Source organism: Geospiza fortis, unplaced genomic scaffold (genome assembly GCF_000277835.1).
Source record: "Geospiza fortis unplaced genomic scaffold, GeoFor_1.0 scaffold84, whole genome shotgun sequence".
Lineage (NCBI taxonomy): Eukaryota > Metazoa > Chordata > Aves > Passeriformes > Thraupidae > Geospiza > Geospiza fortis.
Genome location: NW_005054363.1, coordinates 1546303 through 1565842, shown reverse-complemented (window position 1 = coordinate 1565842; position 19540 = coordinate 1546303). Strand labels below are relative to the sequence as shown.

Sequence of the window (19540 nt, the reverse complement as noted above, 5' to 3'; positions counted from 1 at the left end):
AGAGATTACTCTGCAGGCTTTCCTTTGCTGTACAAGCCAAGGACTTTGCCAAGAAATCAGGCCAAAATGATTACAACAAAGTTATTTATAACAACCAGAAAAATTAAGTCTTATCAAGTGACAACATTATCTTGTGGTAATAGACAAACTCTTCTTTGCTTGAAAAAGCAATTTGTATATAAAAAATTCAGGCAGACAACTAAAGCATAACAGTTGATATATGGAAGATGATTTGGTTTCCGAGGTTTAGCGCATTTATTGCTGCTCTGAAAGTTCAGACAGACCTTTTACATGCCTAACCAGTGGCCCAACATGTAAGATGCTTGCAAGCCTCATAATGTTTCCAGCAGCTCCATTTCAGGCTGTTGAAATCCTTTAGTAATGCAGCACAATAACTGGTTAAAAGGAAAACATGCTGTTCAAACAAATCTCCATTAAACTGTCATCTTTATTTTTGTACTTCTTTTATTGCTATTAAGGGGATTTGTGTGATTGCTTTTCCTTTTTGTTCTTCTTGGGTTTTTGTCTCTCCATTAGGAAGAGGTAGTAAGTGACTCCCTAAACAGAGTTTTTCACGGTTTTAAGCGTACACAAATTGAGCAAGCACTGTACACAAACATGGAAACATCACATAACAGTGCTCCTTTTGTTTGCAATTAAGCAATGTGGAGTCTTAAAGCAAATTCAGCTGCAGCACCTCACATACATATGTTATGATAACTTACATCATGCAATAACTTAGGTCTGCTTCCTGCTCATGAGCAAATGACCTCCACCTAGGCCAGATACACTGCAAAGATTCTGACCCATGCATTAATAACATATAAATGTCAAGGTGGAAGGGTAGTAATTTTATTAGATTGAGATACAAATAATGAATGGCATAATAATGAAGTTTTTCTTATTGAAAGCATAAACGAAAACGAAACAACAGAAACATTCTGAGCAGGCCATCAGAGGAGTATTTTTTTAAAGGGCAGAGGAAGAGCCCTTCTTGCCTCCCCTGGGATAAGAGCCTTCCTGGGGTTCCCATTGCCTCCTCCCACAGGGCAAGGAGGGAAGCATTAGGCAGGCCCCCGGAAAAGGTCAGCCAGGCCTCACAGGAGGGATGCTCAGGGTTGGGGTGGGGGCATCCAAGCAGAGCTGAGAGGAGAAGAGGCAGAATTTGGCTGGTGAGAGAGGGAGGAAACCCAACCCTACTCCCAGGTGTCCATCAAAGGGCAAGTGGTGACACAGTCACTGGGAACAGCAAGGAAAATGTCAGTGTCAAGTAATGAAACAGAATTTTCCCCATGAAGCACCGCATAAAGGTGAAGATGTTTGCCTGGGGAAGTGGAGGATCCTTGGAGATTTCCCAAATTGGGCCAGTGCTCGTTATTGCTGTTCTCTGACAAAGTGGGCGACACTGGCAGCTCCCTGGACCTTCACTGTGCACTGTCATGGAGCTGTGTCAGCTCAGAGATGTTCTGCCTTGGTATGGACACATTGTTTAAAACTCCTGTCCCTGGGAAACGCTTCCAGCTGCCCTTGCCGCCCATGCCTCCGCTGGGCCTGCTGAGTGTGAAGTCCTACAGTGAAGGTCAGAATATCCTTTAAACTGCACAGTACCCACCAAACCTTTACCTCCTGCCAAGTCACTTGCTCGTGACTGCAGGGGGAAACAACTGCGCGCCCTTGGCAGCCGTGCAGCCTTCGCTGTGCCACGGCACTGAGCCACATGCGGGGCATTGGGGCCAACGAGCTTTTCTTCCCATCCTCTGCTTTTGTTGGTAGCTCTCTTGCAATTCTCTTCCCAGTCTTAGCACCCATTTCACTCCTGTCTCACTTTGGGAAATCTTTAGTGCATCACTAACTCCACCTTTTTGCTTTCCTGTCTGAAACGTTAAAGAAAGTTTTTAATAGATAAATTATTTGTGTCATAATTGCAACTCCTAGTCCAGTGTTTAATTGTTCCTTTTAACAGAACCAGAAGTCTAAGTTGCACCAGGGCTGTTTTCCACCCTGGCCCTGGTGAAAAAATTTTCAGTGCTTTCCATCTAGGCTTGGTAAATGAGGTTGACAATCAAAACCAGATGAGAATATCTTTTTGGTAAACATTCTTTTTACCTTGAAAATACTGCAGATCAGCAGCCCACTGAAAAGTATTTTAAACCACGCCACATAAAGTTCTCACAGTGTAAGAAAGGTATTAAACCCTAATATTGGGAATGTCAGTTGCCACTGAAGGGTATGGTTAACTATTCAATAAGTGATTTTAAAGCACTGACTGAAAATACCCAGTTCTTAGCATTAAAAAGTCATATACTCACTCCTTTAAAGACAGCAAACAACCAAAGAGTTAATTCCCTTCTAGTTGCACCTCTGTAATAGTTCCTCAATTTTTGTAACATTTTATTGACTTTCGTTGACAATGCCAGTCTTGGTCCCTGTTGAAAGGCAGCCCATTTCTGTTTAATCAGAAATGTCCTTGATCCTTGAACAAGGAAAACACTGGGAAACATCGTGTCTTCTGACAAAAATATACACATATATTGTGTACACATATCTTATTTATTTTCTAAACAATTATTTAGGCAAAGTCAGAGGGGAAACATACTGAAATTTGACCAGAATATAGCCAAGAAGAAGTCTTTTGACATTTTGGTGTATCTATAATTTTTTTTTTTTACTTCATAGTGATGAACCTTTGAAAAAAAAAAAGATTTTTTTTTCAACTCCATAATATATTTTGCTTTGTGTAGCCCTAAGGCTGCAGTGCATATGTGCATGAGGCTCACTGTATAACTTATTTTTTCTTCAGCTGTCACACTCTCAGCAAGGTATGGAGCAGACTTTGGTAGATGACAGCAGGTAAGGCAAGGCTGACTGCAAACATAAGAAAAAGTTCTTGCATTCATATCACTGGGTGCATAAACAGTTTCAAAGAGAGAGGAAAAAGCCCTTTCCAGCAATTATTTTACTGTCCATATGCATTGCTGTAGGAGTTTTCCTTTTGAGCTTCTAGCAATGAATTTTATTGTGGGAACTATTATTGTTAGATTTGGGTAATATTTTTTAGAAAAAGCAGTTAACATGGCAAAAATGCTGGGTTTGTTTTTTCCCCATGCCAAAACCACTTTTCCCAGGTTTTTTATCTGACATTAGAATCAGGCTGGAGTGGGTAGCTATGGTCATAAGCATTGCAGACAAGTTTCTGCCACCCCCTGAGTGGGTGGCCAGCAAACTGCAGTGCTCACTTGGGAAATGGGGTTTGACTTCTGGTATGGTCACCAAGGTTTTAAACCTGAATATCCTGCCTCTTATGAGTGCACTGTACCCTCCATGTTATAAGAAAGAGAGGATGGAGTGGGAGAAACACCCTCAAACCCTCTTGTTAATGGCACAAGACCTCGAGTAGCTGAGCCCAGCACTTGAGGATAAGCTTCACTGACACTCTTGCTGTGAGCTGCTGTTGAATGGAAAATTACTGTAAGTGGGAGATGGCACAGCCCAGCTGTTTTCATTAGTCTTCACTGCTATGTCCTAAAAGAGAGACACAAAGCTCAGGAATATTGCCTTTCAGCGTGGCAAATATGTGTACAGCTACTGTATGGCATCCATAGAGGCATTACAGCCCTGCATAATAGTTCCATTTCAAGAGATATAAAAAAGGAAACCCTTGCATAATGTTTCATAATCACATATTTCATTCAAAATATGTCTATAAAGCCCAATTTTCCTGTCCTGCCAAACTTCTGCTCAGAGTAAGGAAAAGCATGAGGCCAGCATAAGTCTCCCACATCTTTTGTTTGCCTGACAGGCATGTGGCTGTGCAATGAGCTGATAATCAAAGGCTTTACATCAGAACAGCCATAATTTTTCTGATCCCTTCATAAAACATATAAGCCCTACAGAAATAATTCAAGTTTGAGTCTATGCTTCCAAAGGAGTCTTGTGGGTGTTTTGGTTTTTTAGGTTTTTGTTTGTTTGGTTAGTTGGTTTTATTTAAAGGATGAAAACATTACCACCTAGTGGCAAGGCTTCAGAACACAGCAAGCCTAATGCGAAATCTTAGATCAAAAAATAGGTATCCTGAGTTTCTGTGCTCGACAGAAAAAGAACAAGATGAAAAATAACCCTGAATTCAAACAGGCAGCAAAAAACTGGGTGTAGATATGTCAGCATAGGGGTAAATTTCTGAAATTCTCCAGTTGAATCCTATGGCTTGACAGCTACAACTGGTATATTCTGATTGTAAAATTTCATCCCACCTGACCTGGACAAACACAGCATATCCTGCAATTAACAAATAAATGAGAGATGAACCCTACAATTAGGAAGCTGACCACATGTTGTGCTTTTGCACATGGACTATTCAGACCAGGAAAATTAGTCCACAGGTGATATAAAGAAGAGCTGGCGCTGATGAGAGGAGCCCCCAAAGTGAAGTAGCAATCTCAGAAAAAAGAAGTGAGTCTGGAGAAACAGCAGCATATATCTGGCCTGAAGGCATAACCCAGCAGTGGGGAAGATGGAGGGCACCATGGACAGCTTGCAGCCCATAATGCCTGAGGCTGTTAATGGAGAGCAGCACAGCACAAACCAACCCAACTTTCTGCTGGGCTGTCCCCAGTCAGTGCCTTGTCCTTGCTGAGAGGGATGGGGACACTTTGTGACCACAGTGCTGGGGCCAGGCAGGGAGCAGGTGGCTCAGAAAGCCACCTGCTCTTGTTTCTTAAATAAGCCCCAGTTAATCCAGAGCCACTGCAGGTTCTTGTTCACCGTGTCTCACCCAGGAGAGCACCCTATTTCCAAATGATCCTTTTCAGCTAACTACTATTGCCAATTGCTATGCATGGTTGAATTAATGAGGTTTCCCTTTATATTATCTAAACTCCTTGTTTAATTAGACTTATACACATGCCAACAATTTTACCTTTTTTTTTGACATACTGCCACGATTTTGCACAATCTGTGATTAGGTGGATGTAACTCACTGAAAGAAGGTGTATATTTCTCCTCTGGAGAAATTCAAGAACTGCCAGGCTGACATACAACCCTGACAGGGTTATTAATAGCACTGCTAATTTGATAAATCTGGCATTTTTCAAAGATTCTTCCGTAAACAAGCATTTAATGCTTGACTAATATCTCTGTTGGAGTGGGTATAGAGTGGGATTCAGAAGGAATGCAAGCTGTGGCAGATGTGTATTTGTGAAATATCTTGCCTTCAGCATCTCTCTCAAATGATGTCCCAGTTGTGTAATTCTTCCATTTTGCTTTTCTCTTGAAATTGTATATCCACAAAAGACATTAATTATAAAGAAAATTGGTGTCTCTTTTTGGAAACACCTTCTGGTCCTAGCAGTGAAACTCGTGGGATCCATGCACAAATGGAAGCCTTTGTGTAATTATTATATCCAAACAATGGATTTTTTTTCTGTCAGGAAAATTATCTTATGTGAAAAACCCTTTGAAAGGCCACTATTTGAGAGAGCAACTGATTTTTATAGGAGACCACCAGCCAGATCTTTACAGGAAGTCAGAAATTACTGTGATTTCCCCACATTGTTAAAAACTAAGTTTACTGTGATGTACAGTTAGCGTTGTCCTCACTGTGAAAGCAACTAATATTTCTTTTCAGGGAACCTGATCCTTAACTTAGTGAGAAAAAAGGCAAACAGTACAGGTCCTCCCACAGGTTGCAGTTTTGCAGGCATTTTTCCTGGGCGTTGTCTGTTCTCCCAACGGACTGGTCTCAAAGGGACTCTGAATATGTTATTAAGACATAAATGTCATGTACTGACACTCTCGAATGTAGGAACTTGTCTGCAGCCTTGGGGCAGCTCCAGCCCCCAGGGCTTGGGGGACAGCTGTGATGAAGTGGTTGCACAGCTGCTAGAGAGCTGCTGAGCAGAAAGGAAAGCAGGCCTTGCCTGCATGGCTTGGGCTGGCAGCCTTCCTCTGACAGGCACTGTCACAGAAGTTGTTCTTCACACATAAGATGGATGGCCAAGAAATTCTCCTTTAGCCCCTCAGTACCCAAATTTACTATTAAGTTTCCACAGATTAATGTATCAAAATGGTGACTTTCAAACCAGATTGGCATAATTTACCAGACTCCCAAAACACATTCCAAAGACTGAGCTAAACCAAACCAATGAAACAAACAAACAAAAGCACCTGTACCAAAACCACACCAGAAATACACACTTTATTAGGGATTCCATATACCTTTCTTTAGGGACTAAGAACAAGGAGTAGTTAAAATATCTTAGTTAAAATATTCCCTCACAGCCATGCACACAACTAAGGATACAGCATTTCAGCAGAGAAACCAAGAGGTTGCCCAGGGAAGCTGTGGATGCCCCATCCCTGGAAACATTCAAGGACAGTTTGAATGGGGCTTTAAGTAACCCCATCTAGTTGAAGATGTCCCTGCTCATTGCAGGGGCTTGGACTAGATGACCTTTAAAGGTCCCTTCCAATCCAGACTGTTCCATGATTCCATATGTTAGGCAAGAGTGACATCTACTGTCCATCAGCACCAGCGGCCTAGAGGGGATGCAGTGCTGTCCCACTGGCCAAATTCCTTGCTGAGAGGAATCAATGGAATGTCTTAGCTAATTTCCACCCCCAGATTTTCAGATTGTGTTATCAGTTCAAATGAATGAGAGACAGTATTTTAGTAAATATTATTCAAACACGCAGACTTCTGGTTGATGAACAAAAATGGAATTTGGAGCTGTAATTTCCAAGGCTAGGGCACACATGACCAAAGCAGTATGAGTAGCAACTCAGAACTGACTGATCAAGAAGGTGGAAGCTCTCAGTAGTTGGGGGTGTGTAACTAGAGAGCCAAATCCTCTTTCATTTTGAAGAGGAATCTGCAGGGAATGAGAAGCTGAGCTGTGAAATCAAACTTAAATCAAATACATTGGAGCATTTTGATACTGACAATGGCTACAATCTAATCTGTGAACAGATCCCAAGGTCTCTCCTTATGGACATGTGTGTGACCATTTCCCTGTCCTACGCTGAAATACCACAGTGCAGACCTAAAAAAAGAGTGTTCCCGTTAAAAACAAACTTGACAATTTGCTTATCAGAAATGAAATTTAACAGTAGAAATATTTTTCAAACCCCAAGTCAAGTCAAATGAGTAATTTCCAAACACAATTTTCTATCTAAATACAGGCTACTTTCTGCATGGGAATTCTCAACATAACCCAAGCCCACAGACATGCACACAGCCATACATTTTTGGCTCTTAGGTATTAAGAGAGAATATAAAGGGAAATAATACTAGGGACTAATAAAATAGAAAAAATAGGCTCTTTCAGCTGAAAATTTTGGTTTTGCAGCCTCATGAGAAACAGGGAGTGAACAGACAAGCCTGGCTGGTAAACAGAACTCTCTAGCTGCGGAAAGGATTAGATGCAACACAGGGTAGCTTTGCTATAAGGTCTGCCTTTCCTAGAGCAGTAGGACACAGATACTTCTCATTCTTGAAATGATGGCTTAGTCCTACCCTTGACTTTTACAGCTTGCAGATTTCATAGGAGCAAAAGACCCTGGAGTCAAGGAGGTTGGCAGGGGCATCAGGAGGCCTCCAGTGCAATTGCCTGCTCCAAACAGGGTTGGCACTAATTTCAGACCAGGTTTCTCAGGACTGTATCCAGCTGGGATTTGTAAATCTCCAGGGATGGCACATGCACAACCTCTGTGGGTGGCCCATTCTACCTCCTGGATGTCTTGAGAGAGAAAAGGTTTCTCTTACCGTGATCTCCAAATGCTTCCAGCAAAATTTGACTGGATCGCATTTTTGGGTTTTGGCCACAAAAAGGCAGTGATAGAGGCAATAAGGAAAGACACAGGCATTTTGAAACACCATTGGACCTGTGGACCAGCTGAGCGTGCAAGATGAAGACTACACAGACACCCAGAATATGCAGACGCCAGCAGACTGGATCAGGCACTGCTTGGGACCAAGAAATGTTCACAAGAGGTGATTACTATGCCTAGATCTGCACCCTCATCTACTCTTCCACTGACCATGCTCAGTGTTTCGTAACTGTGCTGGATGAGGACGTCATACACAAGACTTTTATTCTTGTGTGCCAGTGAAAGGATGCAAAGGCAGTCCATGGAAATTTTAGCTTTTTGCCTGAGCTAATCTTCCCACAGCATGAGATCTTCAAGAAAGAAAAATAAAGCACACCAAAGACTAATATTTCCTATCTTGCTGTACAAGGTCTTACAAGCATTTTTGGCATTCTTCAATGATTTTGCTGTTTCACTCCAAGAAACATTTGCAAAACGTGGGAAAATAAATTGGCAACAAAGTTATGGCTCCGGAATATCTAGGTCTGACTTAAGAGCTGCCAAGGACAGGAAGGGTGTGGATCCATCCAGCATGCACCCATCTACCCTGTCCTGCAGTCGCTGTGATATTTCCATGGGGGGCAAAGATGTTACAGCTAGGAAGAGAAATAGAGGTGCTGGCATCCACCAGGTTTTAGCAGTCCGAGTTTCCCACTGAGTGCAGGAAGGAAGTGCTTGGAGCAGGAAGGGGAATGAATAGCCGGAAGAGCACATGGTGTAGGTGCCTCAGCAGTGAAAACTGCTAAGCTGCCAATGCTCACAGGACATCTGCACCCTGGGAATTTTCTGCAGAATCAAAGGAAAAGGAAAGTTTTTGCCAAAGGAAAAACCGTGTGTGTGGATGAAAATACATGCCTGTGTTTTCTGCATGTTTTAAATCGCCTTGATGACAACTGGTGAATGCATTTCAATGGTAGGCCCTTAAAAATCTCTCAGTTGCAAGTATAAAACCTCTCTGATGGGAAAAGAGGGGGGCAACATAGCAGGAAGGAAATCTGTGGCCAATGAAGGCAGGTGACATTTACTGGGGGAATCAAGGGCAATTAGTATCTGACCCCCACTGATGCCCATAACACTTTTGAAAACCTCGTATCAGTCAATGCAAAATCTGTCATTCTGACAAATAACATCTTTGAAGTCTTCAGTATAAGAGACTCAAAACATAATGACAGAGTTATTTCAAAGTCATTCTTCACACAGCATGAAAATTGTTCAAAGCTGTTTATAGGGAGATTACACAATGGATCACATGGGATTTGTGTAAAAATACATGCTAAGGAACATCTCAATTTCAGCAAACACTTTGAAATAACTAAATTATTTAAGAAAACCTCTTTCCAAGGAGAAAAAAGCAACCAGGTTTTGTTGGGAATGACAGCAGGAGGATCCCATTTATTTTCTGACAGATGGAGGCGACCTCTAACAACTGAATCACCTTAAGGTATTTATATTTTTGCAGCAAGCTGGAGACCACAGAGCCCAGCATAGTCACACCTGAAAAGCAGGAGAGACACCCTGACAAGGGCTATGCTATGGAGGCTTTCCTTGCTGAATTTGTGTGGCAGCAGTTGCTTTGCTGCATAACTTCACTGCTCTGTATGATAAAAGTGGGCAGCACAATACCCTCTTTGTTCTGTTGTTGCTGGTGCAGCATCAGCATGCGTGGTTTTGGGATTCTTAGACCCCTACTAATTGTAATTTTGCTTTCTGCTTTTCCTGCTCTGGATGATGGTTTCCTAGCCCAGTGCATCTCCCTATATTCCTATCTCTTCACCAGTAAGAGGTGGAGGGAAAGATTTTCTCCATTTTTAGAATTCAAGGGAACAAGGATAAAAGGATCTCTCCTCCCATATCTCCCCCATGGCAGGGCAGAAAGTGCCCAGCATCATCAGCTGGTGCTCCAGACACAGTAAGAAGGAATGCCTTTGTGATGAGTGGATGAAGAGACAGAGAAGCAGGAAAGATTCACTGACTGCTGCAAGAGAATGTTATGGCTTGGAAGGGTGGAGTATGCAGAACAGTCCACCCTTGACAGCCTCAGCAGAATCCTGAGGTAGCTTGGGCAGAGCTGACTGGTGCATGCACACTGGGGGTGCCTGGGGTGTCTGTGAGTCTGGTACTGCAGGCAGAGACACGGCTCCAGCCAGAGATACAGAAACCCAGCATGGAGGATGGAAGATATAAAGTTCCACCTCACAAAGCCAGTGGCAGGATGAAGAATAGGTAGAAAAGGTCAGATGTTATCCCAGAATGACTAAGAGACAAAACAATCAGGAAGAAGTGTGAAAGGGGATTGGATTATTACATTTAAATATTTCCACAAACACAAAACAGCAATTGCTAAATGGGTTTCTCTCTCCTTATAGCACAGACACAGATGAAGAACTTGAAAGGCTGAAAGTACAAACTAGAGAGTCATACTAAAATCTAAATGTGATTTCAACTGTGGGCATGGTTTGCCATTAGAACAAACTATCAAAGGAATAAGAGGATTTTCTCTCTCTCTTTTTCTTCAATCAAATTTGTCCTCCTAGTAATAACTAATAAAAACCTCCATGCTTAATACAAGTTATGAGAATTCAGAGCTAAAACCCTATGGCCTTGAGTGTACATGGTCTTGGGGATACAATCTTTTAGACTGTATTTTCTAGAGCCTTTAAACCCTATGAATCTGTCCTGCAAAGTTGTCTGACAATATCTCATGTTTCTCTGTGACTGTACTAATATTTATGAAAAACACTCAACACTGGTTCAAAAATTCCAAAGGTAAAGTACCATATTACTACAGGCAATTGTTTTAGTAGCTACCCACCCCCACAAAGAATTACTTGTTCTTCACTGCCACCCTGGGCTGGCATATCTTAAGCAATGCTGATGCCAGGAATCTCTTCCAATAAATGGGATCATGGCTGTCACCTGTTTCTGTTTAAATATGCTCTCAAATAAACTAATCAGAGACAATCTCTAAAGCCTCAACGTCTTGCAAGGCATGTAACAACGTCTCCCAGTACTCCACTTATTCCTGAAGCTCTTTTCCAGCTATTCACAACTTTTCAAAACCTTTTCCTGAACTACAAGCACTAAATCTGAGATGAAGAATCCAAGTAATGATGCCATTTTAATATAATTTGAATTGTAATGCCAGAAAAATATCCAGTCTTATTCCAAAACGCCACACCAGAGTAGAAAATTGTTTCTTAGACAATGAATTGAAAAATAATAAAAAGACCTCTATCTCTTACATATTCACAAGAACTCATAAGTAAAATGCAGGAAGTCCTTCATGTAGGTATATAGGGATAAGCTGGGACTCCTGACTTCACAAGCTTGGTTTCTCCATGACTCCCCATATGCCCTTTGGAGCATGTACAATTTCCACGATGTGGAGTACTGAAATTAGTACCATCTGGCACCTGGTCACATGGTAAACAGTGATTTCAACCCTTTCTGTAGACAATGGTGGTTCATATCAGCTATCACTCAGGAATTTAGAAATCCAAAAGTAATGCTCACTCTCAAGGTGATGTTACATTATTTATACCAGAGAGAGTTAAGGAGAATAGATTGTTTATGACAAATAAGATGAAAATGGCATGTGAAAATTGCAAATACTGAAAGCATCAGGTAAACAGGACAGTTATGCAACCATTTAAGAAGTTTTATTTATTAAATGGTTTGAGCCTGATTCATCATTACATTATGCAGTACATAATTGCCCATATCTCCAGGTTCACATCTCTTATCATCATGAGAAAGTAAATAATACCTTCAAATGAGATCTGAGATGAAGTTCAGTGCTGGAAAGCATTCAAGATTTTTTTCAGCCTCATCTAAACATTTCTCTCTCAAGATAATAACTTTCCTGCCTGTTCCCAGAAGTTTGCAAATATTTAATCAAAATCAAATCTGGAATGCTTATGCTTTTGAAAGTGCTTTCTTTCCAAAAAAAGAGAAGCCTGGAACCAGCTTAAAGATCACTGCTCTGAAACAAGGTGGAAGTCCATGCAGACCAGTCAGTACAAGTCAAAATCTTTTGAAGAGAAGATCAAGGAAAACATGCAAATACTGGCACTACAGGAGATCTCTGCAATCATAAAATAATAGGATTATAGAATTATTTGCATTGGAAGGAACCTTTAGAGATCATCTAGTTCCAAACACCATGTCATGAGGGCACCTCCCACTCAACCAGACCCCCATTTAACCTAGATTTGACCACTTCCAGGGATGGGGCATCCACAGCTTCTCTAGGCAACCTGTTCCAGTGACTCACCACTCTCACATTAAAGGATTTCTTCCTTAGATTTAATCTAAACCTTCCCTCTTTCAGTTAAAAGCCATTTTCCCTTGTGCTATCACTACCTGTCATAATAGGGTTACAGCGGGGTCATTGTAGCAAGAGCTACACAGAGTAATCCCATAAAATCTTCAATGTCTACACCATGGTTACACCCCTAGGTGGGAACCTCTAGGTGGGCCATGCTCCCTCCAATTCACTCTGCACAGGCAGTGAAACCCCTGTTGTGAGACACACAAGAATAAGCAGTTCTTCCATCTCCAAAGGAAGAGGAGATTTGCCCCTTCTTGAGAGCTGGTCATCACATTCAAGGAAGCGCTGGTCTTCCTCCTGCTTTATTGCCTAATTATTTGGGGGCTGTAAAATGTTCCAGATCCCACTGCAGCCTGGGTATTTTTTATTAACCATAATCAAAAGAAGCACATAGTCTGACATAGGCTTCTTCATTCATATAATCACGGAATAGTTAAGATTGAAAAGACCTCCAAGATCCCAGAGTCCAACCTTTTATTGAGCACCACCACGGCGACTAACTTAACACTAAGTGCCATGTCCAGTTGTTTCTTGAACACCTCCAGGGATGGCAACTGCTGACCCTCCCTGGGCAGCCCATTCCAACATCTAATCACCCCTTCAGTGAAGAAATTCTTCCTAATGTCCAATCTGAACCTCCCCCACACAGCTTGAAGCCATTTCCTCTTGTCCTAGCACTGGTTGCCTGGGAGAAGAGGCCGACCCCTGTAGGAAGAACTGTAAGGGGGAACAGTAGTCCCCAATGAGTTGCAGCTGGGGCCAATTAAGGACAAGTGGCATATACACCTGTAAGCAATTAAGAACAAGGAGCATAAAAGGGTGGAGTCAACCAAAGAGTCAGGGTAAGAGCCAGATGAAGACTGCAAGAAAAGCTGCATGGCTGTTGTGAAGACTGCAGGAGAAGACTGCAGGAACCAGAAGAAGACTGCAAGAAGAGCCAGGAGAAGGCTGCCCAGGAGAAGGCTACTGCAGAGACCAGGAACCCCAGTAGAAAAGAGAAGGATCCCAAGACCCCAGGAGAGAAAGACCAGAAGAAGACCCTGGAGGAGATGGACTCTGTTGTTATCAGAAGACCTTGGAGAAGGTGGCGAGTTCCCCTGGAGGGGATGGACCCCAGAAGAGGGTTGAGAAGCTTAGGACATGCCAGGGCTCTGTGGCAGTCTGGCAGCAATATCCTTCATTGGATCACTGCTGGATTAGCTGCAGATGCTCCTGGCTGGATGCTTTGGGAAAAGCCCCTGGAGGGGATGGACTCTGTAGTTGTAACGTTTACTGTAATGTATTAGTGTTTACCTGATTATCTCAATCAAGACACCTGGGAATAGGTGAGCCACCAACAAGTAATAATTATGGGACATTTGAGGGATTTGGTTTGGGACATCTGAAGTCTTTGAGTTATGACCACCTCAACCAGAAGAGATAGATGTTGTTAGTAAGGTAACTGTTATAATGTATAAGTTGTAATGTATTGTTGTGTAATATATGTATAAGTATTGTTGTGTAATGTATTACTGTATATTTATGAGAATTGTTGTAAACGTGTTTAATACAACAGACCCCCACCTTGCTACAGGCAGCTGTAGAGCACAAGTTTAGAGAGTGATTAAGTCCCCCCTCAGCCTCCTTTTCTCCAAACTAAACACCCCCAGCTTCTTCAGTTACTCCTCACATCACTTAGGATCTAGACCCCTCTGAGTAAGATTCATGTTCCTTCTTTGGACACGCTCCGGCTCCTCAATGTCTTCCTTGCAGCGAGGGGCCCAGACCTGAAGGCAGCACTTGAGGTGTGGCTTCAGCAGGGGTGAGTACAGAGGAGCAACCACTGCTCTGTCCTGCTGGCCACACTACTGCTGATACAGGCCAGAATGACATTTGCCTTCATGGCCAATAGCACATTCTGGATCATGGTCAGCTGGCTCTTGACCAGATTCTTTTCTGCCAGCCAGTTTCCCAGGCACTCTTCTGCAAACCTGGAGTGCTATGCGGGATTGTTGTGACCCAAGTGCAACACTTGGAACTTGGCCTCACTGAACCTTCTAAATTTGACTTCAGCCCATTGATCCACCTCTTCAGCTCTCTCTTCAAAACCTTTCCTCTGGCCTCTGGACAAGTCAGCAGAAAATGAATGAGTCATGTAGCATGGTCAGGGTAGTTATCTGTCATTCATGCAATCCTTTTCTCCATCAAAACCTGTCTCCACCTGGGTTGCCCTCACAATCACATGGTCTTAAATATCTCTCCCAGCCACGAGACCCATTTGAGCCCTGGTTTCACAGTCCTTGCTCTTCTCAGTGTCAGATCCATCCATGCAGACGTCCCACCAGCCTCCCACTTTGGAGAGCTTTGCTGTCCTTGAGAGGCAAGGGTTTGGTGTGAGCTCTCAGCATCCACCAAGCTCTCTGCAGAGAAGTTCCTACCAGTTCAAAACCCTGCTCTTTCTGCATCCTTCCCCTCATTTATCACCTCTCCTGTGCTCTGGGACTTGGAGGATGGGTATTCCTTGAGACAGGCACTGAGCTGGTGCTGCCTCTCACTGCCTGAGTGCTGCTGCATTGCATGCCTCACTGAGGGCTGGAATCAGCCCTGGCAAACCACTCCAGCCCAACTGGGCAGGGTACAGGCAGTCCCAGTCCATTCTGAGAGTGAGACAGGGTAGGTCCCTATGTCCCAAGCAGGTGTTGGAGGCCAGATGGGAGGACAGGTGACACCAGGACAGCCCTGCTGCTGGGGACATGGCTGCTAGTCTGCAGGTAGGTGAGAGGAGGCAGAGCTGCTCTCACTTAGCACCATGGAGCCCATGCTGTCCTCACCTGGCAGAAACCTGGGAACAGACTCAGAACATCCCCACAGCTTGCATGTCTCATGGGAGCTTTCTCAACCAGTCTCACTGCACAAACCTGTGGAATTTAAAAGAAAACTCTGCCAACTGGAGTAAGGTGTTTAAGAAACCAGCTGTGAAGAGAAGACAACACTAAGGGTTTGTAAGTAAAATGCATATTTTGATTTAGAGGTAGGAATTTGGAGGCAGGGCAAAGTGGAGAGAGATGAGTAAAGGGTTACAAGATGATGGAAATATGGAACAAATTAAACTTACCTGAGTTGCACCCAACACTTGAGTTAAATCCACATGCTCTTTCTGCATGAAAATATCTCCTGAATTATAAACGATAAGGAGGGCTCATGTTTTGATCCCAAAGTATATAATTTGTGTCTTTTAAATCTAAATCAGTTGAAGAGTTGAACGCTACGAGCCAAATTCTATTTAATTTATTCAGCAACACATCTGTGTGAAATATAGTCCAATTACAGGCACTAGGTTACTTTGCCATGGCTGCAGCCATTTGGCTTTTATTTCCAGCAGGCTGTAATTAAATTATCGCAATGCAGAAGCAGACAAGTTCCCCTTATACGTGACTGCAATTAAAGACATGCAATCACAACATTTTTTAAAGTGACTCCAATCAATTGGTTACAGTAAAGAATACCATGTAATAAAGCAGTGACTCCACCATTAAGACTGAAAGAGGGTTTCTATTTCAATAATCTAGTTCCCTTCTAGTACGAGTTCTGCTTTTGGATAATTTATTTAAAGTTCATTATGTGTCTACAGCATATATCATTTGCCCTCAGCCTGGGCTGCAGAAGGGCCATTATGGCCAATTACTTAGTGTGATAAAATCTGCCACAGTACAAACTGTTCCTTAATTAGATTTAAGTTTTGTCTAAATTCTATTTGTAATTCAGACAGCAAAATAACAAGGCCAACAGCAAAGACGCACTGTCTTCTTCCTTTGGTCCCTGCTGTAACCTGAGGGCAGTGCAGAACTGACACCCCACACCCACGTGCTTTCCTTGCAATGCTTGTGCCCATTTTGTGTTTCCATATCCAGTGCAGGGCTTGGGGTGTGGTCTGGCCTCTGAGGGAGTTCCTTGACCTGTATCCAGCCACAACATAGAGCACATGGATAGTGAAGGCTCCAAAAGCCCCTGAGGGCAAGTGGCCACCAGTAGGGACTGCATGGTTGAGCACCACTGATGTGCTTTTTGGTGATCACAGGCATTTGCCCTCTGGCCTCTATGGTTTGCTACAGCAGCACGCTGCTTGGTGGTGAGCAAGCTGCTGGCAGAATGAAATTCTCCCAAAACACAAAGGAAGCGGTGTGGGGAGCAGCTCCCAGCCATGCCCTTCACCTGGGTCCCCAGCTGTGCACTGGGAACAGCAGGATGGGCACAGCCCTGGTGCTCCCAGCATGAGAGAGCACAGCACAGCTTAGGCAGGGTGCTGCTGCTGCTGCCAGCCTGGTTAGCCATTAGCCACAGCAGAGGCTTCAGTTTGGTTTGGGAATGATGGCATTGCTGCACAACCGTGAAGTATGACCGCTGGATTTATCCAAACTACTCCTGCACCATCCCCAGCCACGACAAGGGGTTTAAAAACATTTTGCTCTTTAAAAACCATTGCCAGTGTTTGGCATACATCTTTTCAAGCTCCAGCTTCAGTTTTCAAAATATTTAAAATATATTTGAACGAAATGTTCTTTACAAATTTGAATCCAAATCGTGCAACCTTTTTCTGTGTGATCTCACAAGTGAGGGTAGAAGCTACAGCAAGAAAATTCAGAGTGAAACAAGAAACAGAAGCAGTGATTCAGTAAGATCCATTTTAACTAATCCAGGCCGCAGTAATTTGAGGACAGGCATCATCCTATAAGAAGCTGCATTCCTTTGGAAAAAAATTATGCTAGATGTATTAATTTTCTTCCAGCAGAACATTTGCTCCATTTTAGAAGAGGTAACTTCTTCACAGAAAATGTATTTACTGAATGCCATGTTAACACTAATTTGCTATGTGCCTCAGTGACTGTCTATTTTCTGCTGTAGAGGCTGTATACCAGGCTGGCTTTATGTTCCTCGAGTCCTGCTCATGTCCCATATTGTATCTTGCAACTGGCTGCTTTACAAAACTGGATGAATTTATTTTGATGTTTCAGAAAATTTCTATCTAAGACTAATGTCAAAGCAAAACACCATTTAAAATTTTTACAGGGATGGAAATTTACGTAGCAGCTAACGACAAGCCTAAAAATAACTTATTTGTTGGCAACATCAATCTTGTTAATGAACTAAAATAATGAAATATTCCTCTATCACTGCTTTCCAAGACGCAAGAAGAAAAATGTAAAAAATATCAATCAACTCGAGTAGCAAAAACAATGTGAAAACACTTCAACATCACCTTTTGTTTTGTTGGTTTTTTTTTTTTTTTTTGCTTAACCAACAAGGCTGCAAACACCTTCTATGGAACAGTTATGTTCTGGAAATTAGCCTCTTTACTTTTGGTCAGTAACACAATACAACCAATCTGTCCTTCTTCTCCATTTGACCCCTGATGAGGGCAGAAAGTGAACATTGTATATGAGGGCACATGCATCAAACACAGTGGAATCCCTTATATTACAGCTTCATTGTGCCTCTGTTGGCCCTTTCCTGAAATATGCATTTTAAAATAAAATTTGGTGTGTCTAGATATGATAAAATCTTCTAGATCAAGATCAATTCTTATTAACACAGCAAGGTCTTTCCTTAGTCATAAGAGTCACTTTAATAGGAGCACTGATGAGCAGCTGAAAGACCTGATTATAAGTCGTTTTTAATGAGAAGTGAGGAGTCTTATCTGTCAGTGAACACTAAACATTTCTCTCTTCTTTCATAGCTAAGGAGAAAAAAAGAACACAACAGATGACAACTTAGCCAACTCCATCACCCAGCAAGACACTGAAGGTGATTTTCTCAAATGCACTGTGTGGAAGTTGGTCTGAAGACTTTGTACCTCCACATTATGTATAACATGCATGGTCTTTCTGCTGGGCTTCCCAGGAAGTTTCATTGTCATTTGTGTTTACAGCTTCAAGATGAGACTTGAAAGATCAGCACCATAATCAGGCTAAACCCAGAACTCACAGACCTGCTCTACCTCACTGGCCTTCCCTTCCTGATGCACTACTGTGTCACTCAATTTTTAGTGAATTCATGTGCAAGTTCATCTGCTTCAGCTTCAAATTGTACAGCAGCATTTTCTTCCTCACCTGCTTCAGTGCTTTCATCCAGGGGAAGAGGTGGACAGCAATGGCTTGCACAACCATTTGGTTGATGGCACAGGAAGCTGTCAGCCCTGTCAATGTCTTGATCTCTTCAAAAGGGACACAAAACTTTAGGTCCTCATGCCTCAACCTTACCAGCTCTGCAAACCTGGGCACAATCAGGCGGCTGCTGACCAGCCTGGCTTTCTTCTTGCCCTTGCTGACAGTGACTCTGTGCTATGTGCTCATCATTTGCACCTTGGCCACTGGCCCCACACATGGGCTTGCTACAAACAGAAGGCTCTAGGACTTGCTGTTGTCCTCTTGGTGGTCTTCTATGCGTACTTCCTTCCCTTCCATATCTTTTGGGTGGCTCTGTTGCCTAAGATTGGAAGAAAAACTTCCCAAACAGTATTAGAACATGATAACATGAAGAGCAGTCTTTTTTAATGTCTTTTATGAAAAGTCTTAATTGAAAGCTTTCTTTAAAAGACTGCTCTTCATGTTATCATGTTCTAATACTGTTTGGGAAGTTTTTCTTCCAATCTTAGGCAACTGCTCAGGTTAACTACAGTTGTGTCCAGTCAGCTATCACATGGAGAATAAATCCACTCTGCCTACTGTGTCTCTCGGCCACCAGCTCCACTCAACACATGTGGCAACCTATTGCTTTATGTTGTGGTGGGAGACAACTTCCAGCAAGCCATTCTCTCACCTTCAAGGTGTAAGTGGAGCAAATACATCCAGGAGCTAGTAGTTCAGGAGCAAAAACTATATGACCAAGTCAGAAATCACATTAAAGTTGTGAAGGAGTCCCTAGAAGTAAATTCCAGCAAACTCAGGACAGCTTTGGCGCTCTAAGCTCCTAAGACAATTGTGTTGGTATGACAGCAAGAATTGCATCTGACTTTGCCCTCTCCCTGCAGCAGAGGACTTGTCAAAAAGCTTTCTTGGAAACAGTTTTATATACACCTCTCCTAGCAACCAAAGAAAGAGGAGGGAAAAGACAAGATTAAGCCACCTTGAGGGCAAAATTTAAAGCCATCCAGCCAGGCTGTTCCCAAAGACATTTGGGAAACACAGGGTTCTCTAGCTCTGGGCTTTGCTATTGATTCCAGAAACACAGAGAGCTTAGTCTGGACATGAGAGCAACTTCCATTGATTTCAGTGTTGCCACTGATGTAGTGCTTTGTTTATTACAGCCTAAGTAAAACACAGCAGATACTTTCATGATTGCTGAAACCACTAAATTGCACACCTAGAATGC

At 42.7% G+C, this 19540-nt stretch overlaps 1 pseudogene; it reads left to right on the top strand.

Annotated features, from left to right (window-relative positions):
• LOC106631890 overlaps nt 1-19134 on the top strand; it is a 32291-nt pseudogene extending 13157 nt beyond the window's left edge.
• Nucleotides 19135-19540: the final 406 nt, after the last annotated feature.